The following is a 13,996-nucleotide window of genomic DNA, read 5'->3' on the forward strand; positions in this document are numbered from 1 at the left end:
ACACAACGGCGTCTGTGTATAGGCTGCATGCATTAGCATGATAATTAAGTTTCATTTCCGGTCACCTATTTACCGCGTCCCGCACCAACCGGTGGGAGTGTGTGTAAAATAGATGATTGCCAAATTAAATAACTGCTCCGTTCACCGATGCCTGACTGTGGCCCAGTGCGCTTTCGGCACAGCCCTAAGCTTGCAACCCCATTTTCCACAATTTTTGATCGATGCGTTCCAACCACATGCAGGCACATGGTGGCACCGGGGGATGCACCACCGATCGGTGGCTTTTTTAATGTGTGACCAGGGTTGCATTTGCCGGTGGTTAAAATTAGTGCACCAACTGCCATTAAGGGGCCGAGTGCGATAAATTTGCGGTTTGTTCACGCCGTGGTTTCCAAAAGCGCCCCGCAGTGGGGTGAAGAAAACCGGGGAAAAAAAGGGGTACGACACCAAAGCGCAGACCACAGGCAAAGTAGGGAATCATTTGTCATGGCCCGGTTACACCGCTAACGATGGCGATGGCTCCGACCCGGTCCGTGCGTCTCCGAGGCGGGACATGGAATTTGGCAAAATTAGAGGCAAAAGTTAATGAAATATGATTACACACCGTGCGCGGTACCGGTGTGCGAGATTAATTTCGCCCAGAAAACATGACCCCAGAAGAAAGCAGAAGGTCGAACCTCGGCTCGGCGGTCCCTTTTTCTTGCGGCTCGTGTTCCCTGCGTCCCCATTCTTAAAAGGCTAAAGAGTACGAATTTTGAGAAAGAAATAGAGAGAGAGAGAGAGAGAGAGAGAGAGAGAGAGAGCGAGAGAGAGAGAGAGAGAGAGAGAGAAAGAGGGGATCGAATGAGATGATCCTTTTAACGAATATGCTCGCAACGTCCCAAAATAATACGACCCTCCGCGAAGCCACTGCGCGCCGATAGGAAAACAGATTTTACTACAAAGCCAAAGTGGTTTTCTCGAAAGCACCTAAAAAAAAGGTAACCCGACAAAAACCAGCAAAAAAAAGGAATAAAATTAGCTATCCCTTCAGGCCATAGCGAGCTACTTATTTTTTTTTTTGCTTCTCTCATTCGCTCACCGTTGCCTTATCACCTTCCGAGCTGCGTCATCATAAATCGAACGGTGGAAAGTGTGAAAAGGTATTAATTTTCGCTCACCGTAAGATGAAAGGGCACACCCTATTCCGGTGCGTCCCTTCCGGTGGTGGATTTGGTTGCTCAGGTCGGGAAAAGTCAGCTGCTGCGCTTTCCCTTGCTGCAGACTGTGCAAGAAAAAGATAATGGATCACCTGATCTGCCGGTGTGTGTGTGACTGGGGGGATCGAAAGTAAGGAAGGATACTATATTTGTTTGCTTTCTTTAACCTTACTGCAATCTTGTACACGTTGAAGTGAGTGCCACAGAGTTAGAGAGAGAGAGAGAGATAGCAAAGCAAGTTGATTTTTTTTTTTGCAATAAGTCGCATCCCCAAACGAGCTGATCGCCGAGAGTTGCACCGTACACTGAAAACCACGCACGAGGCACGTGAACGCTTCGTCGGGGCATGTCGACATTGGACTGGCCGCGTTTATCGGTCGATGTTTGGTTGGCCAAGCGGTGAAAGGTTGAGATTTATGATGTTCAATTTATTATCGCTGCCGTGTTCGATACATTAAATCGTTCATTAATTATTCACGGATGGCCGTTCACAGCAGGGAGGGGAGGGCGGAGGGGAAAGGGAAGGAACGTGGGATGCATTATGAACAGCAGCACGGTTCGCCCGTGGAATGTTAAAAGCTGGCCGGCGATCTGTTGCCGGTTTGCGGGGTTTGCGGCACCGTACAGGTAGCACACCCGTACTCAGTGCAACCGGTGTAGTGAGCCTTCTGGGAAGGTTAGCCAGTGAGAAAAATGATTACTTGTGCAGTGTGGGGGGAACCAGCGAAACAGTATTTATATATACACACATAAAAGGGGAAAAGATGAACAATATTTAAATTTGTTTAATGATGTTGAATGTTTTACACGCAAAACCCCTGCAGGGTTTGGACCTTGCTCCACTCCTCCTGTAAAATACCATCTCATAAAGTTGCACTCAGTAAATAGATGACTTGGTGAAGGTAAAGGTAAACTCATGAATCATGTTTGAGCTTCCAAATTGAAATCCGAACCCGAACGGCATAATAAATTGCATAGCTTTAGGCGTAAAAAAAAACGTCGTAGTAGCCATTCCACGAAATGTACACCAATTGCATACTTTTCGGCGCTTTCAGGACATAGCGGTGCGAGAAGTGCTTTAAAAAGATCGACGCACCAACGGCAGGTTAGCGTGTACCCAGGTGTACATTAAATCTTTACTGCAGTCAATAAACCACCAATACAGCCACCAAAGTTGTTTGTTTTCAATTTCATCGCTCCCATCATAATAATTATTATGCAGCCTCACCGAGCTCGAAAATGAACTGCCGCTAAAGTGCCGCCCGGTTTAGCGCCGAACCAAAAACCCACCGTTCCATCCCCCACGCGCGAGTGCCGCCCGCCAGTAACGACGTGTTAAAGTTAAAGTATTAAAATATAAATATTCCCGACAGCACGACACGGCCCGGGCCGGGTGGCACTTTACGTAAATCGAAAAACAACATCGACCGCTTTACTATAATCGGCTGTGGGGGGGGTCTCGGCATGGAAGTTCGAGAGGAATCTCAACCGCACGAACGCACACTGAGACGCACACACATACACACGCCGACGCAGACACAAAATGGACACAAAACAAACGGTAGCCCCTTCGGTCGGTTCATCCGGTCGCTGTAAAGCGCTGAAGCCGGCAGAGAACGGGAGACAAAGCGCCACGAAAAGTGCCATACGCCAAGGACGATCATAATTTTCTATTTCTACGACCAGCGTTAGGACGACCTCGGCGCTAAGCGTGCTCTCTCTCTCTCTCTCTCTCTCTCCGTTGCAAAGGTTTCACCACCGCATACTGACCGAGCTTCTACGGGAGCTTCCGGGCGGGATGAAGCGTAACAACAGGGAACAGGGATCCCCATGGCTTAAGAGCTATCCTGGGCAAACAGGGGCAGCAAAAAGGAGGGAGGGGTTACCTCGCCGCCCAGGTTTGTCCGAAAACGCGCACGGGTAGTAATTTGATTTTTATTTCAGGCCCCATCAGCGTAAAGAGCCGGAAAGTGTCGTCCGGTTAACGTCGGTCGCCCGATCCGGGTAGGGGCGAGTTTTGCAGGCGGACATAAAAAAGTTTAATGGGAGAAAAACCCCTTTTTTGTCCTTTCCCCGTCCCTTCGGCCAACAAACAACAACAAACTCGGCTGCTGTGGCTTGGCGCTGTTGTTATACAAAAACCAACCGCTCCGGATTAAATCTATCCAGCGGGGGAAGTGGAACGGGTCGGAGGGGCGGAAGGCTTAAGCCGGGAAGGACCCGGTCGGAGAAAGGCGATTAAGGGGACCTTTTTGCACTCGTGCCCCGAGATGCTTGCGGTGAATGTGGAAAAAAGGGGACCGAAACGACGGTGCTTGGTGTCTCGTCTGCATCGAAGGACATCCTTTGCCGCTTTCGGGCGTGATTGCCGTTCTCGTGCGCAGCCCCGCTGGCACGGTCTCAGCTTATCTGCCTCCCTGGCACTAGGGGCGGGATGAATGGATCACAAAAACAAGGTTTGCAAAAATTTGCTCCATCACCTGACCCGGGCGACAAATAAATCACAAAATCATAAGCCATCGTAAGGGCCGTCCAGTCGTCCGGTGGAATCTTTAAACCGTCTTCCCGCAAACGAATCGCTTTGCTCGCACCGTCGATAATCGGGGGTCAGCATGGGGGGGGGGGGGGGGGGGGGCGTGAAGAGACTATCGTTTTCGTGTCCTTGATTTGATGCCGTTTGTCATCATCGTTCGGAAGTGTGCCAGAGGTTTTTTGCTTCATTTCGGCTTCCGTTGCGCTGAGATTCGCTCATAATCAGTGTGGCAGAGGGGGAAAAAACAGTCAAGAGTAGGCCAATGGTGCAACGGATTCACGGCATGCCCAGGATCTTCCTTGTGGCACCGTTCCTCACTATTTTGGAATGTGAAATGGTCACCGCATGAAAGTCCCGCTCCCCAACCCCCCAAAGCGTACCCTCATCGCGATGAAGCGCCAGCGGTGGGGACAAAATTCCGGCAGCGAAACGCGCAGGAGGTGAAACCTTGCCCGAAAGTCTTTCCGCAGGATGCCGATAATAAAGATAAAAGATGAGGCCAGTCCAGTGGCTGGGAAGGGGTAGAAGCTATTGCAAGCAATAAACAGTAGAAGAGAGAGAGAGAGAGAGAGAGAGAGAGAGAGAAAACGCTGGAACGTGAAGAGAATTTCAACACCGCTATGTGTGTGTTTGTTCGGGCAGTGACGGCGCCTCAAGATCATGCCGTGCCGTTTGGTGACGCGGGAATGAATGGTGCAAACGGGGCGGCAAGCAACGAATGCGGAAGCAACGAATACTCCCCGAGCAGTGCTTAGCAGTGCTGAGGCTCTCGCCCAAGGAGCCCTTCTGGGACCGCTGGGGGATTGGGGCGGCTCGAGTGGCTCACCGAAGGGTGCACCAGGTGGGCCCGACGCGGAGCTCGTTGGGTAAACAGCTCTTGTTTTTAAAGCGTGCCCTAGATGCGCCCACTCTGGGCGCTGTGGGCAAACTGGGTAAAGCGAGTGGATAAATTGCGCTGGGTGGGAAAATAAACTCCCCACGCTTGCGCTACCATTTACTCGCAGGCCGCCGGATACAGGGGCCACCGTTTGGTGGCAGGTTTATTGGCGGGCGGCCGGGATGCGGGCCTTTAAAGATGATCCGTTTGCTGGATGTAATTTGTTCGAACGTAACTGCCGCGCAGGGTTTGCCATTTAAAGCTTTAACGTAGTGGCGTGTGCTAAACAAATGGTAACGTGTTTGATTGAACAAAGAATTTCACCACCCCAATCGCAACACATTTCAATCAAGTTTACTCTCTACTTATGATGCAAACAGAAAGAAACCTACTCTTCCCATTCCTTCACAAGGCCATATTGAAAACACACCTTTTCGTGATAAATCAGGCCGAGCGAAGAAAAAGGGTTTCCTCGGTCCCTTTGTTGTCCCTCCAGCTGTCTCACCCACACAGAACAGAAGGCTAGATTTATTTTCCGCTCCACATGATGAAGATAAAGATTCGATTAACTTTCACCATCCGAGCGGCACACTCCCCATTTGATTGGCATCCATCGATTACTGAGCGTTAATGGCATTGAGATGGGTTATAGCAGGGGGCCAAGCCGTTTTGGATGGATGCTTTCGGTAGAAATTTCAGCACCGGTGAAAAGTATTTTCTACTCCGGACTGGCTCAAGCCACCAGACAGAAGGGGTTTCGGACAACTCAATCACCGGCTACACGGGGGAATGGGGCCAATCCTGACCGATTGCATTCGAGCCGGGTAAAGTGATTAGTGTGTCCCAAGTTTAATGCTGTTTGAAGCCTTTTTTCATCCTCATCGAAGAAAGTTTTGCCTGTGAAACCTCACAAAGAAGTGCACTAAAAGCCCAGCAATGTACAAACGCCTTCATAAATGGTTCGATTGTTTAGCTAAAACCTTTGCCCTCCTATCCTTTAAAAGGAAGAAAACATATTTTTGAACGTTCTTCTCCACACTTCATTAAAACTTGTTTGCTCGATAGGGCTAATGTTTAATGGCGGGTTTTCGTGGAAATGTTTAGAAGATGTTGTCCTTAAGTTTCACTTTGCACTAAACTAAACTGCCCAAGAAAGGCCAGTGTGCAGCATGCAATTCAATGCTCCGCTCCATGACCCTTAGGCGACCATCTTAAGGTCGATTTTGAATTTGCGTGAAAGTAAAGGTGAGTTTGTTTATTTTTTGTGCTATATTTCGTTGACTATTGATCAGAATAAGGCGTACTGTACACCAAAAGATAAGATATTCAATTTCCCAACTATGTAGACTGTAAAGCATGTTGCAATAAGCAATTTTCTTGTGATTCCCCGCACGACCATTATTTTTGTCACCATGCACAAAGTAGGTACTCACAAGCAAATATATTTAATCCATTATTTCAATATTTTGTATAGTCTAAATCTAGTCTAGTTATGGGAATTGAATTTCCTTTCTTTTGGTGTACAATACAGGGTTTACCAGGTCAATAAACAAGTGTCCACGCGTTTATGAGTCTTTTTAGGCCGTCCACAAGGACAGAGGAGGCGTGGAAGGCCCAAACTGAGGTTGCGAGATGGCGTTGCGCCGTCCACCATTAATGCCGGGATAACGGATTGGCAGACGAAGGCACGAGACCGAATGAGCGATTTCGGACACTCTTGAGGCAGGCCAATACAGCAAAGTGGTTGTAGCGTTAGATAAGTAAATAAGTATTGTCATAAACATGTGATCAGTTCTTGTTGGAAGTTGACCTGGTAACCCTTGTAAGCCATATTCTGATCAATATTTAATAAACTGCAGCCAACAACACACAAATTTCTCGTTCAATTCCACTGGAGCTGTAATCCAGCCTTTAAGGGGAAGCATGAAGCAGACAATCATAACAAGTACGTGACGAGACCAGTGAGCTATTCACTCAAAACCCAATCCCCGCAAATTGTGTCATCTCCGGACCGCTCCGTTCCGTCCCATCTCGCGAGTGAGTTAAATTACGAAATGGAGCTTCGGTAAATTACAGTGCAGTACACATAAACCAACGAAAAGGCACCAAAAAAGAAAGAAAAGTGAAGTAATCAGTAGTTTTATATGTATCACCTCCGTTCGTTACTTACCCACTGCTTTATGAGTGCTTTGGTGTGTTTGTGTTGGTTTGTTGCTGCAGTTGTTGTTGTTGTGTTTTTTTCTGAAGAAGCTCGTTTACACTCAACGGTGTAGAAGGCAGGCAGGCGAGGGTGGGGGGGGAGGGTAACAAGTGATCGTGGGTCGAGGAGTGTGAAATTACATCTGGACGGACAGTGTGTTTGTGTGTGATGGAAACACGCGCGACGCTATCGTTGGCACTGGGTTTGAAAGTTTGGTGTATCGAAACTCAACACCCAACACTTGACCCGCTGTTCCGCTGGATGTGCTGTCAAACCCCACTCGAACTACGCCCCTTGTGTTTTTATTTTCTCCTTCTCCTCTGTGTTTTATTGTTGCTCTGGTGCTGTTGTTGCTTTAATTTTATCTTTAGCACACTTTAAAGTAGCTCATCATCACCCACTCACGCTGTTGACGGGGACGGGATGGCGGGTGGGTTTGCGTGGTGCAGCCAGCTTTCGCAACAAACTCGTGCTGCGTCCGTGCAGAAAGAGTGAATAAAAAGGACGAGACTGCGAACCGGGACCGGGACGACACACACTCACACAATGAAGCTAATCCATCAGCAGCGAGCCGAGGCACGAATCGGCCATAAATTCTGCTGCTCACCGACCGATCACGATTGCGTGGCCGTGCCCCTGTCCGCCATGCTGCCACTACTGGTCCTCGGCACACAAAACCTCGGCACTCGACGAGAGTGTAATTTGAAGACGCAAGCAACGATGTTAACAATCACAAGGACTGCCCGTAAGCACTGCACAAGGGCACGGTACACCTTACACACGTACACAGCCACACACAGAGACAAACACACTCACAGACGTCGACACACCCAGTGGGGATGGCGGGTGGGGTTTCTGGAGGACTCACTTAAATTATGCACAAAACTGCATCGTCAGCAGCGGCCTCGTCGGTACCATCGTCTGCGCCATCAGTGGCACCATCAGTGCAATCATTTCCGCTTTCCCCGACACAAACCAGCCCGAACCAGCTCAATCGTCGGGCAGAGAGGAACAGGGCCTATATCACCCCCAGTGGTGGTGGTACACACAGACGGCAACAATGTACGGGCACAACCGAGCGGCCGATTGGAAATTGTAATGGCGACGTGCTGATGCAAAGCCACGTGGTCGCACTAAGATAATTCAAGCCCGTTCGTGTAAGTATTTTTCCTTCTTCGCTGCTTCACTTCCTTCTGCTTTGGCACCCTTCTTTGCACCGTCCCTACTACGCACCGTGCGTCTTACACCCACAGCGCACAGCTTTCACTCACACTGTAATCAAAAATGCACATCAATCGATAGAAACACCGCACAACGCACCAACGATTTGCAGCCATTGCGTACGCACCCACGTCCCCGGGAACAGGGGGAAAACGCTTACGCACCACCGAGACAGTCCGGGGCAGTATTAGCAGCACTGACTGTACGCGTAGCACACCACAAGCTTTCACCTCACCAGCGTTGTACCACAAGGGATTGGCGGGGGTCACGACGTCCAAAACCGTCCTCGTTCGCTTTCGGCCTGTACCGTACTGAACCGTACGATGCGAACCGTGGGAGCGTATCGGGCTGCTTTCTGCGGGCCGTGTCCTGTGCGTCCTGCTGGCCGTGCCGTTTGCTGCGGTGCTGCCGTGGCTGCGCGCGATTGCCTCGTGCTCTGCACGCTCTGCTTCGGCACTTCGGTGCACGAGAGCGCTCCGGAAGGATGATGCCGAGAGTATGTTGTGTGTTTTTTTCGTGCCAGAGCGCGCTCGTTCGAGAAGCTCGTTGCTGTACGAGCTCGATACGCACCTCCAGCCGAGGAAGCTGCGGCAGTGTGCTTCTAGAGCATCTGCCAAGCTGACCCCGGGAGAGGCTGCGTTCTCTTTGCGTGAGGAGCAAACTGGGGAACGTGGCAGTTTATCTCTTGAGAGGCGTCCTCATCTCGCGCTAATAGGCGTTCTATTCGTACGAAACGCACGCTTTTCGAGAGCTCTTCTGCTCTCTTAAGATAGATGATGCTCCTCGGTGGTGGAAGTGTTTCTCTCCTGCGCTTAAGGACGCGGGAACTCACTGCGCTGTGTGGTGTTGCATTCGATGGGGAAGGTGTAGTACGTCGCATTTGCTGCAGAAGTTAAGGATGGTTTGCATTGACAGGTGCCGGTGAATCAACAAGTGCTGGGATGCGACATGAATAATGTTAAATTAAAATAAAATTAAAAATTAGCCTCTCAACGTACATTGGTGATGCTACAGCATTTAAATAATGGAAATTATTTCCAAAATAAAAATATGATGTTTTTTTAAAGAAATGCGTGCGCAAGGTAACACTGCAATGTCTGATGAACTGATTGTATTATCTTTTGAATCCTTTATTTATTGATTTGTTACATCATCAGCTATCTTTCGACATATATTTATCATTTAACATTGAAGAGAATATAAAAATCTCTTAACCGAAACACACACAAAAAGAAGCTGCGTTGCAGGACGATGCGACATCACGCTTCCAAAATACTCATCACGAACGAAACGGTGATTTCCTTCCCGTTTTCAAAACATGGCTTGCGCTACACGCCAACAGAGGGCGCGGTACTCCAGGCATGTCAAACTCTTGCTGGCAGTATGACAAAAGAAGTACGTCATATTTTGGTGAAAATAATAACACAGAGGTAAGCTGGTTGATGAATACGCGGCATATTAGCAAAAACGGGAGATCGCTGAATTTTCTATCAAGACAAGTATTCCGCTAACAGTATTCATTACTTTTAAAACAATACCTGAGCAATAAGTCAAAGCCGTCCAACTTCTGAATACAGAAAAGTTTGCGAGTTTGTGTCCATGGATGTTAGCGTCTGTGTCACACTTTCACGAAAATATTTTGCGATCAAGGAATTTGCGACCAAGAGTTTGAAAATAAGATTATTGTTATCAACAATTTTGCGACCAAGAATGATGTGATCAAGATTTTTGCGACCAAGAATTTGGAATTAAGATTATGACGACCAAGATTTTTGCGATCAAGAATTATGAAACTTTTGAAAATGGTGGAGTTGGATTGAGTCTTGCATCGACCTTTATATTATATTGTAATGACCACAAATTTTACCATAATTAACTGGCAGAAGGCAGAAGACCGATGACTGAAGGACTGAAGACGGAAGAACTGAAGACGGAAGAACTGAAGACGGAAGAACTGAAGACGGAAGAACTGAAGACGGAAGAACTGAAGACGGAAGAACTGAAGACGGAAGAACTGAAGGCTGAAGACTTAAGGTGAAACGCTGAAGATGTTGCCTAAGCAACGATCCAAAGCAGAATGGTTCTTTATTGCGACACTTCATAAGATCGCACAGTTGACATTATTATGGTCATAATCCGTTCGAATAATTTGACACTATGGTCATGTCAGATGTCAAATTTGCCGGATTTTACAATATTGAAAATATTTTTTTGTTTTTTTTATCTGATAAGGATTGTACATTAACGACTCGTTTTCTTTTCCTTATATACACTGTAAGTGTACTAAATAAGAATTGAGCACACATGACGGTACATTAACTATTCGGAAAAGAAAAACGTGATCGGCAAGTACAGTAAACAAACAATTGTTTCAGTCAGACATCTTATAACATTTAAAACTCATTTCTTTCAATTCCTTTAATGACATTTTGTATTTAGTTTTGTTTGTGTTCAAATGTAGCATTCCTATTTCATGTATGACGCCTACGACAATTTGGATTTTAGATTAACAACATTTTTATCATGGACGCCACGATTCTGATTTGTTTTATTGACTAAAACATTTTTAAACAACGTTTGCATATTATAAATGAAATTTATTGTGTTTACTTTCACGACACTCTTTCTGTGCACAGTTGTAGAATAATTTTTATTCTATTACCATTACCATTACTATTACCGTTTTGTAGGTCGTAGTTGAATATTCCATAAGAGGATTACCTCCATGAGTTCCACAAACCAGTATTTTGCCACTAAATAGTTCATCAGGTTAATTAATGCTCTCAATTCATAACGTTGGTAAAAATAGCTTCATGTATAGCTCCATATAAATACGTGGTAAACACCTTTCCACTCAATCAGAACCAAAGCCCCACACCAGAATTCTTCCGAAGTGATTGCTTCCCGGCCCATTCACGGAGAGATGTTCATTTCTTTTCCCGAGAAAGCAGTAACAGTAACGCCACACGTCACCCGGTTTGCCCTCAATGCAAAATCCATTACGATTAATCAGCTCTGCAGTCTCGGGAGAGTCCCCTGCAGGAATCTGATTCATTCCGCTTTCACCCGAAACCTAGACACACCAATCATAAGGCCGGTGCGAATCGGTATGGCCCGTGATTGACAACGATAAGATGGTGTGCTGCGAACGGTGTTACCACACGGTATCTTCCACGTTTACGAAAAATCGCACTGCCGTTTGGTCGGCCTTTGCCTTTGCAATGATTGACACTGATGGATGGGTACGGCCTTGTACGGAGGATTCTTTTGCTTCCTTCCTACTCTGGTATCTGTGATCTTTTCTTTTTTTTTTCCTTCGCCCGAAAGCGACTGCTCCAAACTGCTAGGCGACCGACGACTCTGGAGCACTGCGAAAGGTCCTGCCGTCTTCTAGCTTTGCCCTTTTCGCTTTTCCCAAACTCCAGCCCTCCCCCCGCCTCATTCGGCCCAGCAAGCGCGCGCCAGGTGAAATGGTGTATTCGATCAATAAAATTAATTTGATGACTCGTCGCAATAACACGCATCATTATGGTGGTCCCGCCGATAAAGCAGATGATAGCCAGGGGAGAAGGTTCGGTTTGAGGTTTCGTGTCGATGGAGCGCCGCTGCCACCCGAAGCATGCGCCTCAACCCACAATGTGCCCTTTGTTGATCCGCTTGCGTCCGTTTGGCGAGAGCCTAATGGAAAAGTAAACATTGAAGCGCCTTATTAAGGAGGAGAATAAAATGAAATTAGCTCCTTGCGTTCCGGTTCGGCGAGCCAAACCTTTTGTCTTGGTGTCATGAAATTAATTCATTTTATGGTCAATTATTGATCCAATATCGGTGTCCGGAGTACAGGAAATTGGCTGAATGCAGCATTGACTGAGTCGGGGCGGACGGTACGGTTCCGTGCGCGACATTCGATGGAGTCATTAAGCGAAAAGGTTGTAATTAGTGGCCGGGAGGGACAGGAAGAGAAAAACGATTTCGAACATTAAACGATTAAAGTTAAAGCACAGACCCGTTGAAGCTGATTTGAGTTGAAGTCATGCAATTGTAAGTCCAGGGCTACTGACTTTCAGGCACAACTGGTAACATATCGGTGGTCAAACAAGACATTCGTTCTATTTCTAGGCATTCCATTGGTAGCCAGCATCCAATGCATCATCTGTGAGCTGTGTTTGCAGACGGGAATCACAAACAAACTTCGTTTCGATTTCAGTTTGTCCTACCGCGCGGAAACAAAAAGACGTACCATTGCCTTTTGTCGTACCAGCATTTCCCACATCTTGGGCGGTTTGGTAATATATCAATTTTCTCTTCGAAATCACCGTTGTTTGCCAGCTGCCGTAGATATGCGTGTGTGTGTGTGGCTAATAATGTCTCTAGCGCCTATCATTCCCGATCAGCGATGAGAAGGGTCGTTCCGACGCGAATCGTTCTCCAACTTGTTGAATCGTTTGATTTCCCCGCACCACATTAGGGGTTCTGCTCATTTTCACGAACTGTATTTTTGCATGCACAAATAGAGAGTGAGGGAAATTCCGCTCGAGAGCAGCAGAACGGCACAAAACAGCTCTTGCATTGCATTGCGAAACATGTGCGACGGTTGAGCGCCTTGCGAAACATTCCCTCGGAGGGGAAAGTTAGATCCTTTGCAACGCATAACGCACCGTAACGCAGCCGTAACGGCTTCCAGTGCTACAATGCAACATGGTCCAACCTTGTCGCACGTCACAGGACACACAGCCCGGCAGATTTGTATGCGTATATGTGTGTGTGTGTGTGAGCGTGTGCAATACAACACAGCCGAAGCCGGCCAGCACATTTCGTTCGGTACGCTTCGAGTGCGAGCCAAGCGGCGCCGGAACACCCGAAGCGAGCCGGAAAAAGCGCCGCGAAAAGTGCCCACTCGGTCCCGGCGGCGAACGTGTCCGACCGTGCTGTCAGTGGAAAATTTGTGCTTCGAATGGTAATTCCGTACCGTTTCGAGTGGTCTGCTCGCGTAGTTTTGCGTGTGCCTGCGCCGTGCTGTGCGTTCCGTGTTTCGTTTGGCCGCTTCGCAACGCGTACGTGAGGCGTGATTGTTGTTGTTGTGCTAGCGTGCGGTGTGGTTTTACCCGTGCCGGAAGTGTTGAACTGTCGGGTGGACCATCAGAGGATGGTGGTGGTGGTGGGTAAATCGTAATTCGTTCGCTTGAATTTCATCCTCGTTCTGGGAGATCATGGCATGTGCCTGTGCCGGGTAAATAGCAGCATAACAACATAAAACAAATGCATAGTCGGCGCTACTGGCAGACATTGTAGAGTTGCGGCTTTTAACGAACCAATGCAAAACACACCAGCAGCATGCAAACACGTGGACATCCTTGGAACATTGAATAATTGGTGTGAATTTATTTTTGGTGTGGTTTCACATTTGGCAGTGAGAAGAAGGTAGGAGTGTTTACTGTGCGTCGTTTCAACGAGCTTTTGATGAAGAATTACATAGCATTGTATTAATTACCGGAAGCGTGCAGTTTTCGGTTTTTTTAAACAGTGAAGATAAGTGTAGTGAGTTATATTCCAAAAACAGATAAAAAACAGTGCAAATTTAATTTGATAATTTGACAAAACAGGTAAGAACTATTAACTAAGCGATACTGCAAGAGTAACATATAGTAAATGTACACCTTAGTTCATAGAACATCGGGGCAGTTGCGTGTCGCATGTCTTGAAAATTAGGATCTTATTCGCACCATTTATTATAATTATTATTTATTGCCAAAACATTAAAATAAATTAAATTAAGTTCAAGCTTTATTACATCAATTACACCAAGTGAAACACAAACACACATTCAATGTTGTTTCATTCATACAAAAAACCTCAATAGGAAACTTACAGTCTTACGTATTCGCAAAGCGGTTCTAGCTGCTGTACGAGTATCTGCCAATCCATTAGCCCGGTCTCAATGGCGTACGCCTTGACGTCATTTTGTCACT

General features: G+C 47.1%; 2 protein-coding genes across 3 annotated transcripts in view; one reads left to right on the forward strand and one right to left on the reverse strand.

Moving 5' to 3' along the window:
- Positions 1 to 8,536, reverse strand: part of LOC1281114 (connectin) — an 80,720-nt gene extending 72,184 nt beyond the window's left edge. For both annotated transcript variants that reach the window (XM_061644779.1, XM_061644778.1), the window contains exon 1: positions 6,780 to 8,536. The gene's annotated coding sequence lies outside the window, so the exon portion shown is untranslated. The remainder of the gene's footprint in view (positions 1 to 6,779) is intronic.
- Positions 8,537 to 12,961: 4,425 nt separating this feature from the next.
- The window catches only part of LOC1281113 (connectin), a 95,871-nt gene continuing 94,836 nt past the window's right edge, over positions 12,962 to 13,996 (forward strand). The window contains exon 1 of the mRNA XM_061644433.1: positions 12,962 to 13,630. The gene's annotated coding sequence lies outside the window, so the exon portion shown is untranslated. The remainder of the gene's footprint in view (positions 13,631 to 13,996) is intronic.

This window comes from Anopheles gambiae, chromosome 2 (genome assembly GCF_943734735.2).
Source record: "Anopheles gambiae chromosome 2, idAnoGambNW_F1_1, whole genome shotgun sequence".
Classification (NCBI taxonomy): Eukaryota; Metazoa; Arthropoda; class Insecta; order Diptera; family Culicidae; genus Anopheles; species Anopheles gambiae.